At 41.0% G+C, this 25,505-nt stretch overlaps 1 long non-coding RNA gene across 1 annotated transcript in view; it reads left to right on the forward strand.

Moving 5' to 3' along the window:
• The first annotated feature begins 8,044 nt into the window (after nucleotides 1–8,044).
• LOC119717665 (uncharacterized) overlaps nucleotides 8,045–25,505 on the forward strand; it is a 39,047-nt gene continuing 21,586 nt past the window's right edge. The window contains exon 1 of the long non-coding RNA XR_005267669.2: nucleotides 8,045–8,137. This is a non-coding gene — a long non-coding RNA (uncharacterized lncRNA). The remainder of the gene's footprint in view (nucleotides 8,138–25,505) is intronic.

A 25,505-nucleotide genomic window follows, 5' to 3' on the forward strand; every position in this document is an offset into this window, starting at 1 on the left:
CCCAGGCCTGCTGCTGCTGTCCATCCGAGGGGCCGGCCTGCTCCACGCATCACTTCGGCTCCAATGATATTTATCATAATAGCCTCTGGGCCGGGCACCAGACACTTCCTGGGCACTGATGGTTCTTGTGCTGGAGGTGCTGGCCCTCGACCCACGGCGCATCCACGCAGAGCCAGACATCCTTCTCAGTGGTCCCAGGAACAATTTCTTGTCCTCGCACTGAGAAGGGCTGCTGCTCGCCTCGCTTTCCCTTTGCTCGTAACTCTGGCCTTCCTTCAGCCGCTGGCTTTCGGAAGACCAAATCGCTGAGCAAGTGGCGGGCCAGGGGCAGGGGGGCCCCTTTTATAGGGCCCGGGGCAAGGGCGTGCCCGCTGGTGGCCACTGTGACCTCGGCAAAGCTCTGTGATGGAGCGGCCCGTGCGAGGCCGAAGGCGGCTGCCTTGGGAGAGGCCCGGAAGATGCCCTCATGTGGAGCAAGGACGAGGGTTAGGGGGGCTGAGGGCCCCCTTTTCTGGGGCTGGCTCCCCCCCAGGCCGTTTGGCTTGCCAGAGAGAAAGGCTGCCCCATGCAACCCTGCCTCGACCCATTTTTTCTCCAGATCTCCAAGGGTCAGAGTCTCTCGCTAACAAAAAGAAAACCCACCAACAAAACCAAACCAGACCAATTCACGAGGCTAAAGCAGTCAAAACTGAAGTGCCGATCACAGAATCACAGAATTTCTAGGTTGGAAGAGACCTCAAGATCATCGAGTCCAACCTCTGACCTAACACTAACAAGTCCTCCACTAAACCATATCCCTAAGCTCTACCTCTAAATGTCTTTTAAAGACCTCGAGGGATGGTGACTCCACCACTTCCCTGGGCAGCCTGTTCCAATGCCTAACAACCCTTTCGGTAAAGAAGTTTGGGCATGGTTTAGCAGTGGACTTGGTAGTGCTAGGTAGATGGTTGGCCTTGATGATCTTAAGGGTCTTCTCCAACCTAAACGATTCGGATTCGAAGAGTAGAAGTGCCCTATCCTTAGGGAGATTCTCCAGGAAACTAGAGTTGGTTGGTTCTGTTCTGTCACCCTTTAGGCATCCAAGTTGTGCCCTGGAAAGCTTTCAGATGTCAACAGTTCATGTAGAAGACCAGGTTACTTGCTACCGAGAAGTACTAATTTGCTCTTGAAATTAGGCAAAGAAACAACTAAAAGAACTCACTCAATTAAGCAGTCACATATTGTAAGCTCCTCAGTAGAAATCCAGGCTCAGGTCATCTTACCTACCTATGAACTTGTAGCGACATAGTGATCCAACAAGAGCATGGGGAAAACGCTTTACTATGCATGCAGCTAAAGGCTTCTCCTAAGCAAGTATAAAAATTTAAAGGGTAAATTATGCCCTCAAATTTCATGGGGCTAGGGAAAAGCTGTTTACACTGCTCTTAACACTTCTTTCCATGCCTCCATTGAAGACCCAAACATCAAGACTCAAAATTAAGACTCAAATTACAATTACACTTTGCCAGGTAATGCAGGAAACACTACGTGAAGTAAAAGGTAAACCAGAATAAAGGAGGAAAGTTGGCTCCCCTGTAACATGGAAAACAGACTAGAGGCAAGTTGGGCCAGATCTTCAGTGGGTACGAACTGCCAGGCAGCCAACGAGAAGGGTGCTACTTTATACTTGCTTAACCTCTACCCTTCGTGTTCCCCCCCCAGCCTTATTCTTGCAAATGTTATTTGTGCTAAGATAAAGCATCAGTTAAGGTAAATCCTTACATTCTGTAGCAACCATAGTTTATTTCCTGGTATTTGTTAATATTACGAGCTTATCTGAAAATAAGACAGCCACAGCAGCAGTCAAAGCACCACGTCCAACCTTTCCTTGAACACCCCCAGGGGCGGTGACGCCACCTCCTCTCTGGGCAACCTGTCCCAATGCCTGAGCGCTCTTTCTGAGAAGTAATGTCTCCTCATTGTTTTACTTGTTGAAGAGCAACACTCCTTGTTCAAATTCTTTAACTCTTGAAGAGTAGGGGCATGACGTTTCCATTTTTCCACTCCCCAGTGACAGCACCCCACTACCAGGACTTCTCTGCTGTGATGGATGGAGGCTTGGCAACTCCAGCAGCCAGTTCCCTCAGCACCCTGGGATTCTGCTCATCAGGTCCAGTAGACCTGTACCTCTTTGGATTCATCAGCTGGTCTCGAACCTGCTCTTCGCTTACACTGGGTGGGACTCTGCTCCCCCAGCCTCCATCTATGGGGTCAGGGAAATGAAAGATGGGGGAAGCCCTTCTACCTGTGCACACAGAGGCAAAGAAGTTGCTGAGTACCTCAGCCTTCTCCACGTCTGTCATTACCAATTACTCCGATATAGAAACTCACTCCTAATATAAGAAAGTAGCCAGCTATAATCACTCACGCACTACTGTTTTCACCCCTCGGTTTATTTTTACAACTTTTAAAGGCGCGTGGTGGTTCCTGGGGACTCCTCCTGTCACCCCAGCGCAGCATCCCGAAGGGAGCTGGGGCCTCTCTTGGGCTCTTCCTCGAGGCTCTGCACACAAGGGCTGCCACCTCTCGCACAAGGGTTGCCGGATGGGAAAGAAGCACTCATACAACCCCTGACAACTGGCAAAGGTGTTTATTGCCAGGTGTCTCCAGGCTAATGCCTGGAGTGGAGCCTGGGCGATGCGGAATAGGGAGCTGGCCGAGCCCTTCTGCACAGCTGCCGGTGTTCCTTCAGGACGCTTTTCAGAGAGCTGCCGGCGGAGTCCCATGTTTGTTGTGGCTGAGGTGGGTCCACTTCCATCGCTTCCTCTTCATCTCGTGCACCCACCTCCATGGGCTCCGCGGGTTGGAGGACAAGCCAGTCCCTGGCAGGGACTGCCCACACAGGCTGCCGTCCGTTGGGCATGTTTTCCGGCCACGGTGCCGCACCAGGACGCCTCCCAGTTCTGGGCCTCGGGTCTGTTCTGTTCTCCGCCTGATTTTCATTCACGGAGTTCCTGATGTCATCTCTCCTTTGGCCACGGCTGGGTCCCGCATCATATTCTGACCGCTGGGCACGGCTCCGCTTCCCGTGGCCCTCCAACCCACGCTCTCCGTCATCACTGGACCTCCGGCTAGGCCCAGGCCTGCTGCTGCTGTCCATCCGAGGGGCCGGCCTGCTCCCCGCATCGCTTTGGCTCCAATGATATTTATCATAATAGCCTCTGGGCCGGGCACCAGACACCTCCTGGGCACTGATGGTTCTTGTGCTGGAGGTGCTGGCCCTCGACCCACGGCGCATCCACGCAGAGCCAGACATCCTTCTCAGTGGTCCCAGGAACAATTTCTTGTCCTCGCACTGAGAAGGGCTGCTGCTCGCCTCGCTCTCCCTTTGCTTGTAACTCTGGCCTTCCTTCAGCCGCTGGCTTTCGGAAGACCAAATCGCTGAGCAAGTGGTGGGCCAGGGGCAGGGGGGCCCCTTTTATAGGGCCCGGGGCAAGGGCGTGCCCGCTGGTGGCCACTGTGACCTCGGCAAAGCTCTGTGATGGAGCGGCCCGTGCGAGGCCGAAGGCGGCTGCCTTGGGAGAGGCCCGGAAGATGCCCTCATGTGGAGGAAGGACGAGGGTTAGGGGGGCTGAGGGCCCCCTTTTCTGGGGCTGGCTCCCCCCCAGGCCGTTTGGCTTGCCAGAGAGAAAGGCTGCCCCATGCAACCCTGCCTCGACCCATTTTTTCTCCAGATCTCCAAGGGTCAGAATCTCTCATTAACGAAAAGAAAACCCCACCAACAAAACCAAACCAGAGCAATTCACAAGGCTAAAGCAGTCAAAACTGAAGTACCGATCACAGAATCACAGAATCACAGAATTTCTAGATTGGAAGAGACCTCAAGATCATCGAGTCCAACCTCTGACCTAACACTAACAGTCCTCCATTAAACCATATCCCTAAGCTCTACATCTAAACGTCTTTTAAAGACCTTGAGGGATGGTGACTCCACCACTTCCCTGGGCAGCCTGTTCTAATGTTTAACAACCCTTTCGGTAAAGAAGTTCTTCATTACAACCAACCTAAAACTCCCCTGGTGCAACTTAAGCCCATTCCCCCTCATCCTGTCACCAGGTACGTGGGAGAACAGACCAAGCCCCACATCACTACAGCCTCCTTTGAGGTACCTGTAGAGAGCGATAAGGTCGCCCCTGAGCCTCCTCTTCTCCAGGCTGAACAAGCCCAGCTCCCTCAGCTGCTCCTCGTAGGACTTGTTCTCCAGGCCCCTCACCAGCTTCGTCGCCCTTCTGTGAACTCGCTCAAGCACCTCGATGTCCTTCTTGTAGTGAGGGGCCCAAAACTGAACACAGTACTCGAGGTGCAGCCTCACCAGAGCCGAGTACAGGGGGTCGATCACCTCCCTAGCCCTGCTGGTCACACTGTTTCTGATACAAGCCAGGATGCTGTTGGCCTTCTTGGCCACCTGAGCACACTGCTGGCTCATATTCAGCCAACTATCAACCATCACTCCCAGGTCCTTCTCTGCCTGGAAGAGCAATTTAATAAAATGCTAGTCTGTATAGAAGCTCAGCAGTCATCTTAGAATTGCTTGGGGTCTGAGTATGTTTTAGGTTTATCATAAACTCAGTTAATATGCTCTTGAAATGCTAACACTTGCTGAATTTGCTTTTCTGAAAACTGTAAGGTAGCCCCCCTCCCCTCCTTTTAATGAAAAAATCAAATCAGATAATAATGCATTTTGAACTAAAATCAGTGTAGCCACACTGATTGACCTTAAAGTCTCCACCTAAACCGTAACGTTGAGATACTTCCCTTTGAAGAGCTGAAGATTTTTCTTTCTTTTCACCTATCACTTCCTTCCTCTCATTATTGTTTTCAGAAGGAGGAACATAAAACTGTAGTAAATTCATTACTTTGCTGCTCTGTTGAAAGGCAGAAGCGTGTGGAGCAAAGGCATCCTGGATTATTTTTTTTATTATAAAGCTTGGGACCTAGGACCCAAATAAGTATGGATGACAATTCAGCAAGTAAGTTAATTGCTGAACTGAATAAGAAATAACAGCCTTCAAATGCACCAGAAAAACATGGATAAACAGTGGAAGATTATTGATGAAATTCCTCCTGCCATTGGAACAAAAAAGGCACGATTTTTCCTATGTTATGTTTATTTCCCTCTAGTAAATTACCATGCCACTCCACTTAATTTATCAGCTGATTATTATTTGTACAGAATTTATTTCATGGATTCTTTCCCATGATAATTTTTTTCCTGTTACAATTATTCTACTTTGCTATGAATATGGCAGATTCCCCCTCCCGTATACAAATATTACTGCTTTGACAATTACAGAATGAAGATGTGTTAATACTGCTGGGTGGGGGAAAAAAAAAAAAAAAAAAAAAAAAAAGAATTGGACATTTTGCTTGATATGGCATCTCTAACTTTAACCATTAGGGATGGTATAAGCAGAATATACTGAACAGAAAGCTACAGTGAAGCTTGAAAAGCATTTAATGCATCTTTACTGTATTCTCTTTTTTCATGCAAATCAACCTCTGAGCACAGGCCATAACAAAATAGACCTAACAATGCTTGCTTGCGTCATTTGAAGTTCAGAATACTGTTTGCATATTGTTCTGGGTCTTTTTTATTGCTTTTGTCTTCTATTGCAGCAAGTCTTGTGTTTTACCAGCCAAATTTTTCCTTTTTGATTCCTTTTGCGTTCACTGAATAACCAGCACCACTTTCACTTGTCATCTGGTTTAGTCTCACTGTGTGTTGCTATGGAACACTCCAAATATTAGGGAGCTGAGGTGTAACAGAGCCCAGGGCTCCATGTGGTTTCCAGTCACAGAGCAAAACAATAGGAAAAATATGATCTCAGAACCCAAGGGACCATCACAGACCTCATGGCACTTATAGTACGCAGAACATATAGCTTATGAAGTGTATGACTATATTCTTGAAGGAGGATGCTGTTTACCTGATTTACGTGTTAACAGGCTCAGTTCAAGAGCAAAGAAGTTTTCGGTATATATTGCTATTTCTGTAAATGTCATTTCTGTGAATTTTACTTTCTCGCTTTCACTGGTGCATGTTCGCACCTGTTTCCTTTTTGCTTAATTTTTGTTTTATCTTGTATTCATAAAGAAGTGCATGAGCAATCTATAAGAATCTCATTAGGGATTTTTGTTTCTGAAGACAGACAACCACAGGGCTTTATTCAGCACTGCGTATGCTTGTATTTTCAAGAAACTAAGTGAGGGCTAATGCAAAGATTATGAAACAAATAATAACAGTATTTAAATTATCTATCTCTATATATAGAGATACATAGATATATAAAATCATCCTGGTTCTGCCGTTTATCTGTGTTTGTGTTTTTTTTTCCCCTACACGATCATCAACTCTTGCTTCTCATCCTCTTCTTTCTGTGAAGCATCTGTCAGTAGTGCTAAAGAGACCACTCAGCTTAGCCTTTCCCTCGTGTTATTCCTGCACAGGAACCTCAAGGAGCTGACAGTGTGCAGGAGGCTTATGGGTGTGAGGTAATGGTAACAGCTGACCGAAACTAGCAGAGGAGCTGGTAAGAAAGGACAAAGGTAGAACAGTGAGAGAACACTCTTCCATATGACCTGCAGCTGTGCTGTGGAATGAGGGTGCAAAGCTTGGACTGCCTGAGGTCAATAGTGAGAGGAAAAAGGAGGTGTTAAACTCATTTTCTCTCTAAACTTGATAATGGAGTTTAGCTTGAAATTTCCTCATGTTCACATTCCATTGAAAGTACATTTAGGACGGTACTGAACTTTATTTTGTTAAAACTTGCCAAGAGCTGTAAGGATATGTGCAGCGAGGCTTTAGAAACAAATGACTCATTGTTTTAAACGTCTCAGTATTGGAAGGTGCTGGTGAGCTCTGCTTATTATCAAACGCTGGCTGTAGGAATGACACAGAAAACCCAACCTGCACAAACCTATTTGTTCTAGAGTTCACACCAAAACTGTAAGGCATCCATCTCTCTCCTTTTTCATGGCATCTGAGACATGGTGCTCAACCCTCAGAAACACTTGAAGCAGTCGTGGCCACTATAGCATCTGCAGCTGCTGTCCCTAGGGGCTGGCAAAAGGAAACCACTTCAGAATGTGGTTTTCCGCTGTCTATGTAATGTTTATCAGCTTTTTTCAAAAGGTAACTGATTCCTTTTCAGTGTTACAACAGCCAATAAGATGGGGTAGGGGTGGCATACTTGAATTTTAAGACAAACCCAAAGCCGTGATTCTTTGAAATAAACTTGGAAGTCTGCTTTCTGTTTTATACAGAGTATGATACAGAGTATGTATGTAGGAGTGTCTTGCTAACTCACACTCTCCTCCTTTCCACGTAAATGAACCCAGCCTCCTTTGTTGGGATCTCTGCTCAATTGGCAGCTCATTACAAAACAATTTGCAGGGGCAGGTGAGGAACTTTTATGCACGCTCACAGAACTGTTGGATGCTCTATAAATAGGAATTAGTAACTACTAAGAGCCAACCACAACATTGGGAAGCATTGCTTATTTCATAAGCAGGTAGAAGGAAGTTATCTTGCTATGGACCCAGAAATCTGTGGCACTGCTTGAATAGCATTAGGAAGCTCGTTCATCACTGTTAGACAGGTTTGGATTTTTTTCTGTGTATTTGTTCATTAGAAAATTCTAATGAAAGAAACCAACAACACTGTTTCATAGAAATGCATCTATATAAATGAGAAATCCCTCTCAACCTAGTTTTTAAGTTGAGACAAATGTACTGCTTCATAGTCTAATATCCATCTCAGTCAAGGGTCTCTCACTTCAGGCTCACCACAGATGTCTTGCAAGGTTCATCCTCATGCCCCTGCTCTGCTTGATGCTTTCAATTTCCTAGCTGTTTCCTATCAGTTATTAAGGGAAAAGCCTCTCTTTTCTTTATTTTATTCCCTTAACAATATGGGCGTGCATATTACAAGCACACATTCCTCCTCCTCGGGGTGTGGTTCACCTATTTACATGCACCTCTTGTTAGCTGCAGGTGTTCCAGCTTCCCATGTGTCCCTGCTGCTCCCTCTATCTGATAATCCACGTACTAGCAAGCAAGCTGCCATGGTCATATATACATGTTTAAAAAAAATAAAAAGGTAAAAATGTAGTTTGTGAATTCCTGTAAGAAGTGCTGATGTGCCAACTTGGTATGCTCTTAGCATGACTGCTACAGGTTCAGAAACAAAAGAAACTGCTAGATGAATCTCTTTTGGGGGATCCTTGGACCTGCAAAACTTGATTGCGTTTGCTTTTTGGTGAAGTTTGTCCTTAAGCACTAATGTTTTTGAAGTTTGGTAAAGAAACGGGTCTCTAAAAGTAGAGATTCTTGTGCATTGGGTCACAGGTTATACATGGAGCCATACTTTCAGATGGGCTGGAATCCCATTGACATACATGAGGCTCCCATCCTGTTCTTTGTGGCTATCAAATGCTTTGCACGGTTCTAAACTGTTGACTTTTTGGAAATGATTTTAACATTCAACATTAACAGAATGAGAAGAAAATGGAGAGCCTACTGATAGAAACCTAGAGATAAATGCTTGCTAGCCTTTACCAAGTATCACCGTATGATATTTGACTTTGCATAGCTGTAGTTTTGAGTGGAAGTGTTGAATGACGTTGCTTTGTAGGGTCAGGTGTTGATCCTAATCAGCACTTTTTAGCATGGAACAGCCTCTGTACTCTGTTAATGTGTCTCTAATATGATTTTTGTTCCTCCTTTTGTGCTTCTGCTTTTTTTTCTTTGTCACAAGGGGTTGCTTGCTGTTCCTTTTGCGTCCTCTTTGACTTTCAGAAGATGCACTAATATTCTAAAACCTGTTGAGTTCACTTATCAGTTCACTAGATGCAGCCATTCACCTGTCTGATAATCAAAGTAGATTAAAGATATTTGAAATTAGTTAATTGGTTGAAAATGTAGCATTGTGGAGACATGAAAGAGGAAGGCAGATCAGCTTGCCACTTGAGAACAATTAGAGGAATTGGAACTTGTGTATGTTGAATTCAAAAACTTCATCTGGTGTTGCTGTTTTGTTCATTGGTTGGTTTTTTTTTTTTTTTGGCTCACAACTATTGAAGTTTCATAAACATGAAGATCAACTCTAATCTGCAAGACATGATTTCACTTCTGAAGAGCACCCTGCGAATACCCAGAGCGTTAGACGTGTAGATAAGCAGCTTAGTGCTTCAATGGATCTTAATCTGGCTGTTGGTCATGTATCAGCACTATTTACTGCTACAGCAGTGAGATCAGAATGAGACAGAGAACAAGAGAAGGAAGTAGATCAAATGTTAGGGACAAAAATAGCTGAGAAGTCATGTCAGAGTGATTGGAAGATAGAGCACGTGGGTTTTTTTGGCATTGAAGGATGTATAAAAAGAAGGCCGTTTCTCACCACCAGAAGGTGGTGATCTCTTTAAGTTTCAGTGCCAGCAGAACTAGGGGTCTTGTGGTTACTGGATGATACTGAAGTCAACTGGGTCTAATTTCTGGGTCTGCCATGGGTTTCCTGTGTGAGTGAGAACAAAACTGAACCTTTCTGAGTTCAGACCAGTCATCCGACATAGGTGTCTACTCCCATCTGGGGTAGGCATAGGGCATCTGGAAAGTCTAGACAGTGCTGGCAAGTATGACACAGGGCCTATGGGGAGGAGAAAGAAGATCAGGTGATATTTGAGTGAATATCAAATAGTATTCCACCACTACGTGTGGGCAACTGAATTGAATCTTCTTTTCTGCTATCTGTAAAATGAGGGAAGGAGTAATTATTTCTTGCTCCATCCTATTTGTGTTCTCTCTAATGAGATTGTACAATAAGCTTTCTAGAAGCCATATAGAAAACAAAGAGATTGTGACAGCTTTCTAGCAGTCCTTTTCTGAGCATTCACAAAAGTATTTCTCTCTCATAAGTAATACTACAGAGAAAAAAAAAAAAATGTCAACATTTGGCAGGGTGTGAACATGGGCTGCCCCTTTAATATTCAATTAAAGGGGAAATATTTTTTTAAAGGTCTTTAAAAAATATGAGTTTAAACTTTATCGGTACCATAAAAAGCCATTCTATTTTTTCCTAACTTAGAGAGTCTTGATGTGCCATCTTTGGTCAGTGATGTGAGGGGTCTTGTCCTGTTTCTGTCTGCTTTAGACACTGAAAGGTTCCAGTGCTGTGCTCTCCCTTTTGCAAGCACCAAACGTCTCTTTGGCAACCCACAGGGAGACCACCTTCAGTCTGGGGCATAGAAGTCTCGGGCCTGGGTCTTGCACATCATTGCAGGGAAGGCAGAACCTGTAATCTTTCATATAAAAGAAGGAAAAAGTTGAAGGTATTTACACCCATTTTGACCATTGATGGGCTAAGTGGCAAGAACCAGAGTTAAAGGTGAGGATTTGTATGGTATTTAGCGAACGTGCCATTGGTGGTAGAAAAATCAAGATCCAAGAGTAAACTTACTAAGGAAAAAATGTGAAATGAACCTTGGCATGGTTTCATGTGGGCAAAGACTAACTTTGAGTTTTATTGTCAGAATGTTAGGACATCTGCATTTCACATAACCCTGAGCTAAAAGCTGCTTTTTTCAGGGGAGTTTTGTCCGGTTTAGATGTGTCCAGCGTGATCAAGGCTGAACTCAGAAGGTTATTAGCCCAACCGAAGGTGTAAGGTGCATCGGAAGTGAATTGATGAGTTTTATGAAGCTGTCAAAGGTACATGGCCTGGGGTTGACTAGATTTTCTCAAAGTGGTTTGCTCAGAGTATGAATAGCCAAAGCACATAGATTTCTGGCAGGTTTAGACAGACTGAACCCACATCGCAGTTAACAGTGGGTTAGTTTAGCTGGCACTTGAGGTCTTTCAGAATGTATCTTCTATTTTTTGCTTTATTGCTCACTTAGTTAACCGAAAACGGAAAACATCTTTTTCTTCCTTCTTTCTTTTTCTACAGTTTTAGATACCTAACTGACTACATCTACAGCTGTCTTTCTTATTTGCACTCCCAACTGTTTCCCTACATCCCCCAACTAAAAGGGGAATTTAGGGAGGCTATGCTTCTTCCATACTCTTACAGTGCCCCCTCATTAGAATAGGATATTAGATTCGTCCTGAAAGTCTTTTGCCTACGCAGCTTTTTCTTTATCAAACTGTGAAATTACAGATAGTGAGTGAAATGAGTAACACAAGTCACAACTGATTAGTCAGTCTTTTAAAACGGAAGCAGAAGACTTCCACCAAGAACCACGTTATAGAGGAGACCAAACATAAAAAAGGAAATTGGGGACAAGTAGTCTGAAAAACTGCGTTTGAGACATACGTCCCACATAACCACACACTTTTGCCAGACAGACTCAAACCTGGTTTTACGCACTGTCTCCTTGTATGAACAAATCAACATACTTAGTAGAACTTCATTACATATTTTGGTACTATATCTTTTCCAATTATGCTATGTCATTTTCTAAGGGCATGTTCTAAGGGAATATTTTCTAGAGGATATTCTTCTGTTTTCTTATAGTGTGATCAGTAGTTATTCATGCTAGATATTAAAGTAAATAGACTGTGTATTTCAGTATATGGAATTCAATTTTTAATGGAAATACTCTGCCCTGAACTATTCTAATAAATGTAACTGCACTTAACCCTGAGGAAAAATGCTCTAACCTACGTTAAATATGTGGTCAAATGAATTTTTGACTCAGTCACTAGTACTTGAATCTAAGGATGAAACAGTTTTTATAAAGCCTAACATTGAAAGAAACATCTTCATGGTATTTAAATGGCATTTATCTAAAATGCATCCATTACCGTTTTAAGACCAAGCATACATTGTTGATTTGTGAACACAAAAGTTAGTGCATAAAAGGGTAACCAATTGATTTGTAATTCAAACTTTTTAAAATTCCAATACGAAATTATTTACATGTGACATTTAGTTGTGCAGTGAGATGTAACATATCTGTTTAGGGGATGGGGAGGATAAGGAGTGTATGTATGTATCTGTATTAATTTACTTATTTTACCAGGCTGAAATTTGTAAAAATTCAGGGAGATCCCTGTAACAACACTTCAATTTCGTTAAAAGATTTGTGTTAAAGAAATACTTTAGTTAAAATATTTAATGGGGGAAAATAGGGTTGGGGGGGGGGGGGGGGGGGGGGGAGCAGGATATGGGACAAGTGTTTGCCAGTGAACCAGCAGACCTTCCATCTACTGTTTGCACCGCTTTTGGAAAAGGTGAGATTTGGGGAATACTTAATCAGGATTCTAAAAAGAAAGATTTTGGACTGGTAGATACACTTTGAGCCTCAAGAAAAATCAATAGTTTCAAGGACCAGAGTAGTAAGAAACAGCGAATGCACTTCAGAGTCAGTTCTTGAACTTTAGACTTCACTGGGGTCTGGATAAATGGAACTGGGAGTGCTCCTCAATCAAGTTCATTACTCATTGCTCTGATTTTCAAGTTGTTGCAAATTCTGTTGACAATGAAACAATACAACTGCCAGAAGCTTAAGGCTGTTTCTAGCTGTTAATAGCAACCAGTGCATGTCATAGGTTACATGTCCAACAGCCAGGGTGTTCTGTGTTTTCTCTTTTTGAGAACATTATTTTATTAATGTTAGTACACTCAGCTTGCATTAAAAAAGATTTATTGATGGAAAAAAGAGATATCTGGCACAATCCTACAATCTCATGTACATCATGAACAGCAATGAAACCAAAAAAAAAAAAAAAAAAAAGTTCTGAAGTCCACATGCATTGTTGTGAGATTCAGAAAGTTTACAGTAAGCCCTAGAGTAATTCTAGGTGTCAAATCAGAGGTAATGATGAGAATATACAATGTTTAAATATACTTGCAGAAGAATTCTTACAATAGATTCAGAGATTTTTTAAAACCAAAAGTGACCTTGGTGACCAAGTTTGACCCACCGTAAAATAAGGGATTTAGAATCAGGTGTGAGTAAAACATTTTAGGATGTCTCCAATCTGGATTTGAAGTCTCAGTATAACCATAACATTTTGTTGTTGAGGGCCAATTGTTGTTGTTAAGAAGTGTCTCATTCTAGTTTGAAATTCTCTTGCTTTTTTTTCTCTGTTATAGTTATTCATTAATCTGTCCCTCAATAAATTAAAAAGATTAAGCATTATTTTTTTTGTTCTTTTCCTAGAAAGCAGATTGCTGGAACTCAACCATGGTTTTCTTATAAACCCCTTAAATTTGGAAGCAGTGTTTTTTAAACATGGAGATCAAAATTAGTCATGGGATTGTATTTATGGCCTTCTTTGTATACAAGTTTGTTAATACCTCTCCATGTGAACAATCAAAATACAAAAAGAACGTCATAACTGAAATAAAAAATATACAAGTGTGTATAGTTTAGGGTTGTTATCTGTGGGTCTGGTATCTGCTCTTTTTGGGTGAATACAAACAGCTTCTGAATGCGGTTTTGTACATGAAGAACAGAGAGCTTTCCTTTTTTAATTTTGGAGAATTCCTTCAGAGGAATTGCAGCACATGCAGACACTACTAGTTATTGAGAGATGGTTCAAATTCATTTTTCAGTATCTGGCAATTTTACATGGTAACATACGTTTTTGAATTTTTTTAATAATTTGAAAATGTATTATTGATATTGTTTCATAATTGGCATTTTTTCTTTTATGGAAAAGTTGAAAATGAGACTATTCACTATTCCACTTAAATCAGGACTAGGCAAATTTCTTATTTTTGCTAAGACACTGTTGGTGCAGGCAGTCTGTGATGGGGGGCTGCGTAAATGTCGTCATTCCATGGTGATAACTGTCATCAAATCATGTGGGATGGAAAATCATGGAAGGACAGCTGTGGTCAGGAACGACTACTTACGTTTCTAATCATCTTCCCCACCCAAAGTACAGTAAGTGTGAGCCAGCTGCTATAAATATAGCTGTTTAATATCACTGTAGGTGTCCTAAAATATTGAAGATATGGGGGCTGTCAGCTATGACACTGAACGTTCAAATCTCTTCCCTTCTGAAATAGTACTAAGGCTGAGTAGGATTCCATTCAGCATATAAAATAGTGCTAAAAAACTTATTTTAAAATTTAAACCTCTCCTTGGATAAGTAAAACAGGGTGATGTTTGTATTCTTAATCCAAGATTGAGCCTTAAAATCTCTGCTCTGGGTCTTTGCCATTGCTATCCTACAGTTCTGGCTGAAGTTGAGCATTCATGACTTTCTTCTTAGAAGTCTTTGCTTAATAGTATGTAGAGACTGAACAGTTTTGTTTGTTTGTTTTGTTTTGTTTTAATCAGACCAGAGAAGCAGAAAAAATTGTGTGTGTATATAGTCTTGCTGTCCCCTGCTGGTGAGTGAAGTAAATCTGAACTGTTTGAAACACCTTTTGCAGAGTCTTCTCTGAGCCCATTTTACTGCAGACTCTTGTTCATTGTTCCCTTTAGAACCTGGTACATATTTGGTTGGTTGGTTTGGTTTGTTGTTTTGTTTTTGTATTTTTTTTGCCCATGCTTGAGTGACTTGGGTCATTTAGTCAATCACTTGGGCTTAGTAAGAGGTTGAGGCAGAGCCCTTAAAGCCAATGGTCTGCAGGTGCCAGCCACTCTATGTGAGTGGGTAAACAGGGCTGAAAACAGGTTTTGTTCCTAGGTGGTCTATTCCTCAAAATCATTTTGATTTATCAGACTCCTTTCCTAAGGAAATGAAGCCTAGTTATGCTCTCTTCTATCTACCTGGCCACCTTGCACAGTAACCCTTTTGGGTTTCAGCTGACTGTAACTGGCCTTGGCAGAGGGGTACGGGTCTGGTCCTTTCGGCTTGATGAGACTGGTGGCTCAGTGGGAGAGACTGGGTTTCATACGCTGCCGACAAAGAGCGTGTGATGTCTCTAAACCACATGCTGTCTGCTTTTTCTTGCCTTGCCAGAGGTCTACAGGCAGTGGGAGGGAGAAGGCGTGAAACATAAGGGTTGTGGGCGTAAGAAACGGAAGCATGGCCTAGGGGTTAGGTGGAAGGTGACAGCAGGGCCAGACTGTATGTCACCAATTTCCACGCTGAGAACAGGATTCACTGGTTCCAGTGTTCTCACCACAACTTGTTAAACGGATGCAGTTGCAAATGCCAAAGCTAGATTTTCACTTTTGAGTCTAAGGAGGAGACTTCTTTGAGCAGGGGAGGGGATTATGTACCAGGCCAGGTTAGGATGGGTGATTCAGGAGTGGCACGGATGAGAACGCAGCTGACCGACTCGGGTGTCGTTTATGGGTGGGCATGTTGGCAGACAGTTTCCCTCTGAGTCACCACCTTCTTTCTGCTGTTCTGAGATGGCCCTCAAAGCCTGCAGTTGTGGAAACATCACACATATACATTTATATATAGATGGAGACTCGAATGTGGGCCAGAGTGCTATCACCCACCTCCTCCCACAAGTCAGACAAGCCAAAACAGCATGCAAGGCCATAAATTCACCTCCACACAGAGGAGCATTTAGACTTCCGTGGGCTGAGAAACAGGCGGGGTGGTGACATCATCAGGACCTCAAAAACCAAAATACCCCAAATCAAGATAAAAAGGCAAGAGGTGAATGTCAAGTGGGGTCAATGGGTCTGGGTTCAAAAAAAAGAGGAGTTGGTAGCAACTGTGTCAAGACTAAGTCAGTCTGAAAGCAAGTATTCTTTAGGAAGGATACAGTAGTTGCAGTGTTTGCTTCTGCTCCTCCTTATGGAAGAACTGAAACTACTGCTGTCATAAAAGAACCCCCACCAGACAGACAGACACTCCTTAGTCACAAGACGAGCGGTATCTGGAATGAGGGAGGCTTGAAGCACATGTCTTGGGCTCCACATGCACCTCCTGGTGTCCCAGCTTAGCTTGTAAATCAGGGGCTGTTTTGGAGATAAAGAGTAAATGTGTTGGTGGTGAATAAAACAGATTTTTCTTCTTTTTCCTTTTTAACTTTGTCCTGAGAAAATTCCCTGACGACCCTTTTGAAATGTGTGTTTTTCCTTAGAAAATTCAGGGTTTCAGTCACTCAGACTTTCCCAGTCAAAAAGCTTTCACTGAAAAATCCCAGCCAGATTTAAAACCACTGCACACAGAAACAGAATCACAGGCAGTTCATTTGTCTGTCAGCTGCACAACCCGAACGTGAGAGGATCCCGCCTACAGGGCCGAGGACGGAGGTCCGGATAAGCTGCAAACAAAGCCCTTCAAAGCACCAGGTGCAGGAGGAGGCTGGAGGTGCAGCACTAGGCCGGGAGCGCACCCAGCACGCGGCTTTCTCTTGTGATCCGGCTGGGTGCAGGCAGCTGCCATTGGCAGGCCGGGTAGCTGCATTTAGCCTGCTGCTGGGCAAAAATAACGTGTCTGAATGCCTCCTCCAGCCTTCTCTCTCTGCCGTCTTCCTGTGGCTTCTGAAGACTCTCAATGAGCCTGAACAGTTTTCAATTTCGGTTTTGTTTTTTTTTTCAGGTTAATGCACACAACTTTGTGGCAGTATCCTTAGCCATGACTGGAGGGGTTTTCACTTATCTTCTTACATAGGCCTTAACTGATTTCTAAGATGGTTTCAGAAGAAATATAAATTCCTGTTACACTTAAGTACATTGCTGTTCTCCTCAGGAACTCATGTCCGAGCGTTTTTTTTCTAATGTGCCCTCTCTTCCCCTTCACTGCTCACCAGCTGTGAGGTAAGCATGTGTTTAAGCATGTTCTGAACTGGCCTTCCTTCTAGAGCAGATGACGTGACGTAGTATATCACAAATATACAGCATAAAATGGTAAACAGGACTTTAGTATGTTAAGGTTAAAGAAACCGCTTAAGAAACCTTCCTTAAATTAGCCCAATGTATCTTCTCTTTCTGCTTCTCTTCTTGCTATGAGTTACAACCTATTTAACATAACATCAAGGCACGGGCTTATAGTTACTATAATGATGGATATTTGCAAAGATTATTTGGCAGGTTACTGTCAACATTGCCTTATAGAGTATGCATGAGAAAGTTTGGAAAACAAATGTCTCAGGTACATAAGTGCCTACTTAGTGGAAAATGTTTTACTCCAGTAACAGACCCTGACATTTGCTCCTAACAAAGCAGTGTGGGCTTTTGAAGGCTGGCTTTTAAAAATGAAGAAGATAACAAAGAGTAAACATCTGATTATCAGGAATCTGTATCCATCTGCAGAACAAATTGTTTTTACATCACTAATCACCTAATGGATCCTCTTTCTGATTTTTTTTTTTTTTTTTATAAATTTGAGCCTGAGATAGAGGGGTAATGCAGGCTTTCAGGGTGGAGAGATTAAAAAATGTGAAAGGAAGATAGGGTTCTTCAGATGGTGCAAGAGCATTTGTTAAAGTTTTATATTGCTTTATGTTTTAGCTTTCTGCCTTCTCTTCAGCTTGACCCAAACACCTGCTCTATTGGCATTTTTTTCCTATTTCATTACCAAACTTAATAAATTTATTATATAATCCCAGTGCTTCTCCCTTTGTGATTCAGCTGGAAAGAAGAAAGCAGGCTGCTGGCAGAGAACCATACCTTGCAGAGCTAAAGTCCTTGCTTTAAAATGGCTTATTCATATTGAGTTTCTGTGCTGGTTTCTAATCTTTTTTACAACAGAATTGATGCTTGCAGATAGCGAACAAAACAGGAGCAAGCATGAGTTGGAGCTGGAATGTGGAAGCTGCTTCAAAGGCGAAGCATTAATTTGAAGACATCCAGAGCTTCCCGGCACACACAACAAGCAACCTGTTAACTACCATTTTCAAACAAAAGAAGTTCTCCTTCCTGCTCTGCTCTGTGTTTTTGGCAGTCAAAACTGTAAGAGAGAAAATTATACCTAAGTTTCAATACCCGAAGATAGACCTAAACCAAAGCACAAAGTCTAAATAAATGTTATGTTTTATTGAGAGCAGAAACTTCATCTTCTGTGGTGATGTTGAAAAAGAAGGATGAAGATGGCTGTCAGAAGTAGACTAAAAGATGCTTGACACAGTATTGTTGTTTAAATTCCAGTGACTCCAATAAGGTCAAAAACCAGAAGAGTACAAGAGGCTTGTTAGCTAAGGACTGGCCCAGCCAGGTCACCTAAACCAAATGCTTTCTTAGTCTGACATCTGCTGTCAACTCAGCAGTGTCTGGATCTCTGTGTTCTTCTTTCCAAAAGCTCATCTTTACAGTGGTAGTCATTTATATGCCTGTTTGCCTTCTGGATTTTTCCATGCCTTCCTCTAATCTTAGCACGATGAGAGCAGAAGCTGCTGTCACCTCTCTGTACATCTTACTGGCTTCTTCCTCTTTGCACGTGTGAGGCAACAGGGACACCCCTGGCTCCTCCGGGTCTGTTAGTGCTCTCATATTGCTGATGCTTATCAGTGCTCAGCAGTGTCTCAAGATTGCATGGAATGGGATGTCAGGAGCCATAGCCAGTCCTACCTGACAGATGTACCCGTGGCTTCTCTGAGCCCTGGCTTTGTCATTTCTGGAGCTCAGAGTCATTTCTGGAGCTCAGAGTCTGAAACACTGTCACTGAACTGATGGCCGTAACAGAGGCAGGAGCTACCCTTGGTTTATTGTCTTTTTCCTTCCCAGGTTTGATAATATTTGCGTACCTGAGCAATGCCAGACTGAGAAGACTCAACAAGTTCTTACATGTAATTTTTGCACAGTGCTGAAACACTGATGTTCAGCTTTCATGGAAGCACACTTGAAATTTGCCTCAAATATTCTCTAACACAGAGAACCATAAATCCATCAAGTATATTACTTGCTCATGGTATGCAGATGGTTCTGAACATAGCTCAAGACTAATCAGTACAAATGTTAGTTATATAATTATTTTAAATATACATAGTCTTAGTGCTATCTAAAAAGCTACCACAAGGTGGTACCACAGTATTTTGTAAAATGTTGAAATTACCATATCAAAACAAAAATTTTCTTGATATCAGTGTAATGTAAAACAGCTGTGGATACACAAGACATGCCCTTGCTTCAGGATAAAACCCCTCAGAGGTACTTTTCACAGAATGTCCATTTGCTCCTATACATGCACGAGCAATTGGCTCTGTCTGTCAATGACACTGATTGAACAAAACGTCAACATTTGCAATGCGTTCTTCTGCCATCACTACTCAAGGTAGCGCTACCTAGGTGCTGGAAGTGAAGCAGATTAAATAGGTTCCTAATGTATGGTCTGAATAAGCAAAGTATTCATGTTCTTCTAAATTCTTCACCTTCTTTCTCGTCTGCTAGCCGCTGTAACGTTTTTCAGCTCTTTGTCAATGACAGTTGTTCCTTAATTATTTAAAGGCATTTATCTGAAAGTGGCAGGACACTTAGGAGTCAATGGGATAGGAAACTTGGACAGTTTTGCATTATGGGAATTGAGCTCTTACTCTGTGTTCTGTGCCAGCTGTAGTGGTGGTGTCAGTGTCAGACTGAAGTGAATTACAGACAGAAAAGAATAATTTAGTGGTGAGGATGTGTTCTCTGCTCCGTTACTTATTCCAGTGAGTATCCCATGTAATAAGAATTGTGTCCCTTCTCCTAGAAAATAGGGAAACATTGCTAATCCATCTGTGTTGTATACTTGTTGTCTCATTACTATGGTTTCTTGAGTCACACTCTGTGCTTTCTGTCTTCATGCTCCTTTAACACGTATGGTTCATGTACCTCCTTGAGCAAGACACTGTATTTATGTTCGTCTCTTTAATGCTGTTAATAAATCAAACATGTTTTCCCCTAATTTCCTAGTAACCAAACTCCTGCCTATTCACTAGGAATATTCACTAGGAATTTTCTGATAAATAGGGTGCAACTGATTTCAAAATACTGAATTTTTAAACTTTTGGAGAGAATATGAGTTCTCTGAACTCTGCGTACCAATAGTATCGTGAGCGGGGAAGAGCCCTGAATACATCTCCAGGCTGTAACATTCAAGATGTGCATAGAATTGTAGGACTGGAGTTGGGCCTACATGCTCAGCTCCATGCGTGGTGCTTCCAGTCCTTGAAACAAAATTCAGTAGCAGATTGTCCTTAATGAAAAGTGATGTCCCTGGAGTTCAATTTCTACATTCCACATGGTAGCCAAATCCTAAAAGAGCATTGTATAAACATTGTCTTTAGTTCAGATCTTGGGAAGCTTTTTTCGGTAACAATTAAAATACACATTTGAATAAACAAGCTTTTTTGCCAAGGTCCACAATGTCCGTCAATGATATTGCTAGGTAACACCTGCCTAGTGGGCTGCATTTTAAGGTGTTTTTCCTTCAGTATATTAGTTCACATTTATGAAACTGCCTCATTACCTTTTTTCCTGTCTTTATTCTGCTGTGTGCAGTTTTGTACAACTGCTTTGTACTACCTACCTTTGTAAAACCTGCAGCTTTCATTTGCATATGAATTTCCCGTGCTTTTATATAATCAAAAAACTTACAACCCATCAGAGACCTTCTGATGTTGTTTCCTTCTGTCAATTCTTTTTTCACATGGATTGCCAAAAAGAATCAACTCCTGGGATAATTTTAATGCATAATTGTTATAAAAGTAAATAGTAATACCAAAATAATAATGAAATTTATTACAAAAATTGTGTTAGATAATTTAAAAAGAAACATACATCACCATTTTGTGTACAGTACATTAATAAGCACTTTGGTAAGCAGTAACTCATAGGAATTGCCTTATGGACTTCTAGTACCAGTGCATCAAAAGCTTTTCATAGAGGACAACAAAGCATGAAATAACTCTGATTTCACTCCATTCTGAAAGGAAGCCAAGCAAATCAACCTTGTTAAGAAAAAAGTGAATATTTTTATAATTATTAAATCCATAGATACAGTTGACACAAAACTGCATTTTTAGGGTGTAAAGTACTTAATGGTGGTGGGCGTTCTTTTTTATTAATTCACAAAACCTGTGGAGATTTTTTTAGAAAAGCAGACAAGCACTTTTTTAAAACTGCAGTCTGTTACCAAAATCCTCCTTTTGTGTCCCCCTTTGCCATTCCTCCAGTTCTAATTTCAGTTCAGAATAGAGACTTATTACCTGGTCATGCATGGCTAGATAATGTGTTAGTCCTTCTAAAAATATTTCTGAATATTTTAGAAAAAAACTTGGGGAGTTACAATAAGAAGAACTACAACCAGGAAGTTTATTATTTAAAAACAAAACAAACGTGTTTATAATTCAGGCAAAAAGATAATTTCGTTAAGAAAACTAATGTATTACTGGCTACAGAATTCAGCATCGCTGTAGTATGTACATTGTAAGTGCAGAGAGATCAAGATAAAGAGTAATGTAAGCCTAACTGAAAAATGACATAAATATCAAAGTAGGAGGCATGACAGAAGTGCAGTTTATTCTAGTAATTCCTGTCTCAGTATATAAAATTTCCAATACTGATTCGCTATCATCAGTGAAAACCACTTGACACTGTGAAAAGTGTCAGAATTAGTGTCTAGCCAGAATATGCTGCACTTATCATTTGACATGAAAGATAAATGTGTCACAAAAAATATTTTATGCCATTTGACAAGCTATGTTTTTCATTTTATTCCTCTAAAAGACGAACCTCTGGTAAGAAAATCAATAAATACAAGGACCTTTCAGAACTGCCATTTTATCTCATTGTAGCAGGCAAAATGACTGCATGTAGATCAAAATCCAGTCCATTTGTTCTGGAAATTAAATTCAAATCTAAAACAATGAACTTGGTATGATTATATAAATGTATTTTGTATGTAATTTTGCTGATGGTGCTTCAAGAGAAGCAATAACGCTGTGCAAGTTTAGAATGAACTTGAAGATGTCTTTTCACAGTGATGAGCCTAGGCAGGTAGGTGGAGTGCAGAACTTAGAGAAAACACAAGAATTGGTCTTAGGCAAGAGCATTTTTTTCTGATATCTCCTAGTTTATGCAGCATTGTTTTACAGTGTCAAGAATAATTCTGAAGTCTTCTGTTGTCAGCGAATTCAGCCTGCATTCACCTATGCATCTCCTCTACTGAATGGAATGTTTTAAATAACAAACTAGTTCAGCCTTTCAAAGGAGCTAACCCTGGTAATTCTCTGAATTTCTTGAAATCATAATTTTCTGTTGTGATATATTTATGCTGCTTTAGGTTCTTTATCTTTTATCTGTTTAGAATCAAATCCCCTTTGTGCCATGTATGTTGGCTACTTGCTTAGGTTAGAACAGAAATATCTACATACAAATCAGAATTACTATTAAATAATGTTGTTTGTGTGTGCTGGTTGTTTAGAGACTGTAGCCTGTAGTTAACATAGTACAATTCTTCTGTATTTCAGGAGGAGAAAAAGGTAACACATTTTACATGAGGCTGTGCAGGCAGGGGAATGTTGCTATCAACATGGATAAAAATAAGAGGTATTTCCTCAAAAATACTCAGTCTTGAATTTCATGATTTCTTCTCATCCTCCCCTCTTTTTGCACATGTTCAGAAAACAACATAATGTATGCAAAATTTTTCAGGAAATATAATTATAAGAAGCTTTTTCTTTCCCTTCTGGCTTCTGTGTCTTCACGTTATAACCACTGCATTAGGAAAAAGAAAAAAAAAAAAAGTTTTCCCTAGACTTTTATTGAGTACATGCTTTTGTTTGTCTTTCCAGCACTGTTATGCATAGTGGGGAAGCTATTCATAGAACAAATATAACCTTACATGCAAACCTAAATGCAAACAGGTATAGATGGGGAGACAAGTCCAGCTGTATTCATTTTATATGCAAAGATAAATGCAATGCAGAAAACAATACAAGGCAATGTCTCATTTAGGGCAGAGAAAAGATATCATGGCAGCTAGAAACCATAGCAACAAAATAATAAACGAAGGGAATAATTTGCTCTAGTGCTGTCTCATTTGTTTCACTAAAGCTCAGAACATCCAGAGCCTCCTCTGAAATGTCTAAGAATACACTGAATCTAATTTACAGAACCTAATATTATAGAAGCTGAAAAACTGGGGAAAATGGAAAAGTTTTCTAGGAGGCATTTTCTCTCAAAATGAACAGCTTAAGAATATATGAAGTAGAACTTCTATTGATGTTTTTAGTGCCATGTGTCAGTCCTTCAAAATACTTTGTCGCTAAATGAATTAGTTCAAAATTACAGTACTGAACAATTATAATTCTAAGCACTGTAAAGACTGCACATCACACAGTATTTGAAGGTGAATATGCACGAGGACCTTGTTTTTGTTACTCACGTAATAAAACATGGACTTCTTAGGCTACCTGAGATCTAACCAGTATTAACAAACATGGCAATTCCTCTTTTCATGGCTTGAGAAAAGGTAGAAAATATATTCAGTGCTTCAGGCCCACAATGTGCTTCAACGTTCCAGGAGTAAGAATGTTATAATGATTTCATGGATCTCCAGAGCTTCGACATCAATAAAAACGCCTTAGGAAAGCACTGCATGGAAATTGTTAACTGAATTCCTACTTAAATACGATGACAACTGTGTAATCAGAGATGGATATTAGACTAACACATTTGGGTACACAAGCAAAATTGTTATTCAGTGCAGGTTAATGGTGCTAAACTCCTCTAATCATCTTAGCATGATAATCTTCTTATTTAGCAGCAGACACTGCTGGAGGGATTCAGTATTTTGAACTTTTTTTTTTTAAGCGTTCTCTTTGGATCGAGACTGAAATGAGTCTAGGAGGGTCTTGTGCAAACCCTGGGGCTCAGCGTGCGTGTTCAAGTACATTTGTGTTATAGTTTTAGCAGGAAATTTTCTGGTAAAAGCAGAATGCCAAGTTTTCAGATCCAATATTCACAGAGGTGTGCAGAATTTGACAAACCTTTGACAAAGCATAGGTAGGAGTCTTGCAAAGTCCAGTCTGCCATTGGAAATACACCAGGCTGCTTGTAACTCAGGATCCTGGGCTTCAGGGCAAGCATGGAATCAGTCCTGTGTTGAGGACGTAATTATGCCTTTATTTATATGTATGTAATTTATATATATAAAACTTATAAAACATATATATATATATATATATATATATATATATATATATATATATATATAACTTGTTTGTTACTTGCTTATTATTATTTATTTATAATATTTGTATGCCTTTAATTGTAATTCTGGGACAGTTCTGTCATGATGTGCGCATGATGGATCTGGCAGTCTGCGAGTCTAGATGCTGTGGGAGGTTTAGGATTGTCACTGCATGCAGGAGCCAAGGTTTGGTTTTGTTTTAAGAAATGCGGTGTTATTAAAAAATAAACCCAATTTTATTACTAACATTTATATTTGGCATGATTTTTTTTGTTCTGAAAGAGATTGAGTCCTCTAAAAATGGTTCTCAAAATAGAGATTTTTGCCTGACTTGGACTTGTAAATAGAGAAAAACCGAATAAATAATCACTTCTTATTTTTTAGCGAAAGCAAGTGGGAGGGTTGCAGCGCAAACATTCTTCCTAATAGAACTTTCTGTGAGTGCTTTCTATTTAGGCACAACAGTATTTTCTTCATCCTTTTATTGCAGACTAGCTTAAAAAAAAAATCTGCCATAAATTTTGTAAGATAATTGTTGAAAGCATAATGCTGAATATTGTTAACACTGCAGTCTTTTCTTCTCTTCCCTTACAACCCCAAACTGTTCGTAGTATAAGTAATTCTGGTAACATGTTAGCACTTGATGTTCCACAGGAATAGGTGATTTACAAACATACGGAATTATTTGTGACCCCTCTCCACAAATTTATATCTGGGATTTTCAAGCTTTAGTGGCTTCGGCATTGCAGATGTTTCTCTGACTGATGTTAAGTGGCTTTGGTCTGAAGGATCACTCTGAAGCCCAACCACAGATCCAGCTTTCCTGTAGTATTTGCACACTCCCTAAATGCTAATGGGCACATCTGTACTACATTTCAATGGAAGGTGGAGGTAACCTCTCCATTTCATATTTGTTGCTCAACAGTTTATACAAAAGGGCCGAGCTCATGTTGGAAATTCTTGGTAAAGCTCTGGGATTTGGGCAAAATTCAGTTTTCTAAGTTGTTCTTCTGTTCCTAGCCTTTTCCTGTGCCAAACTACCAGAGTTTGGATGCTTGGTTTTGAGTTTTTTTCATGTGAAAGTTTGAAGCATCAGTTTTAAATCCAGAGGATAAACAGAAATAAAGACTATCAGCTCCCAGCTTTCTCATCTGGGTGTTTTCAGATGCTTTCTGAAATGTATCTTCGATAATACACATCTTGTATTATATAAATGTTCAGAAATTTGATTGCCCAACTCTAAAACACTTCAATCCGCTTGTAGATTCTTTTGTTTGGTTGCCTGCTGTACACTAAGATAGTGCTCTGAAGGCTTGAAAAATTAACTGTGCGCACACATCCAATTATCAATGGATATATCCAAATTTAAATCGATCGTATATTTAAACTTTGCAAAGTTTCATCTCATATTTAAGCTCCAGAAATAGACTAATTTA

The sequence above is a fragment of the Anas platyrhynchos genome, chromosome 8 (genome assembly GCF_047663525.1).
Source record: "Anas platyrhynchos isolate ZD024472 breed Pekin duck chromosome 8, IASCAAS_PekinDuck_T2T, whole genome shotgun sequence".
Lineage (NCBI taxonomy): Eukaryota > Metazoa > Chordata > Aves > Anseriformes > Anatidae > Anas > Anas platyrhynchos.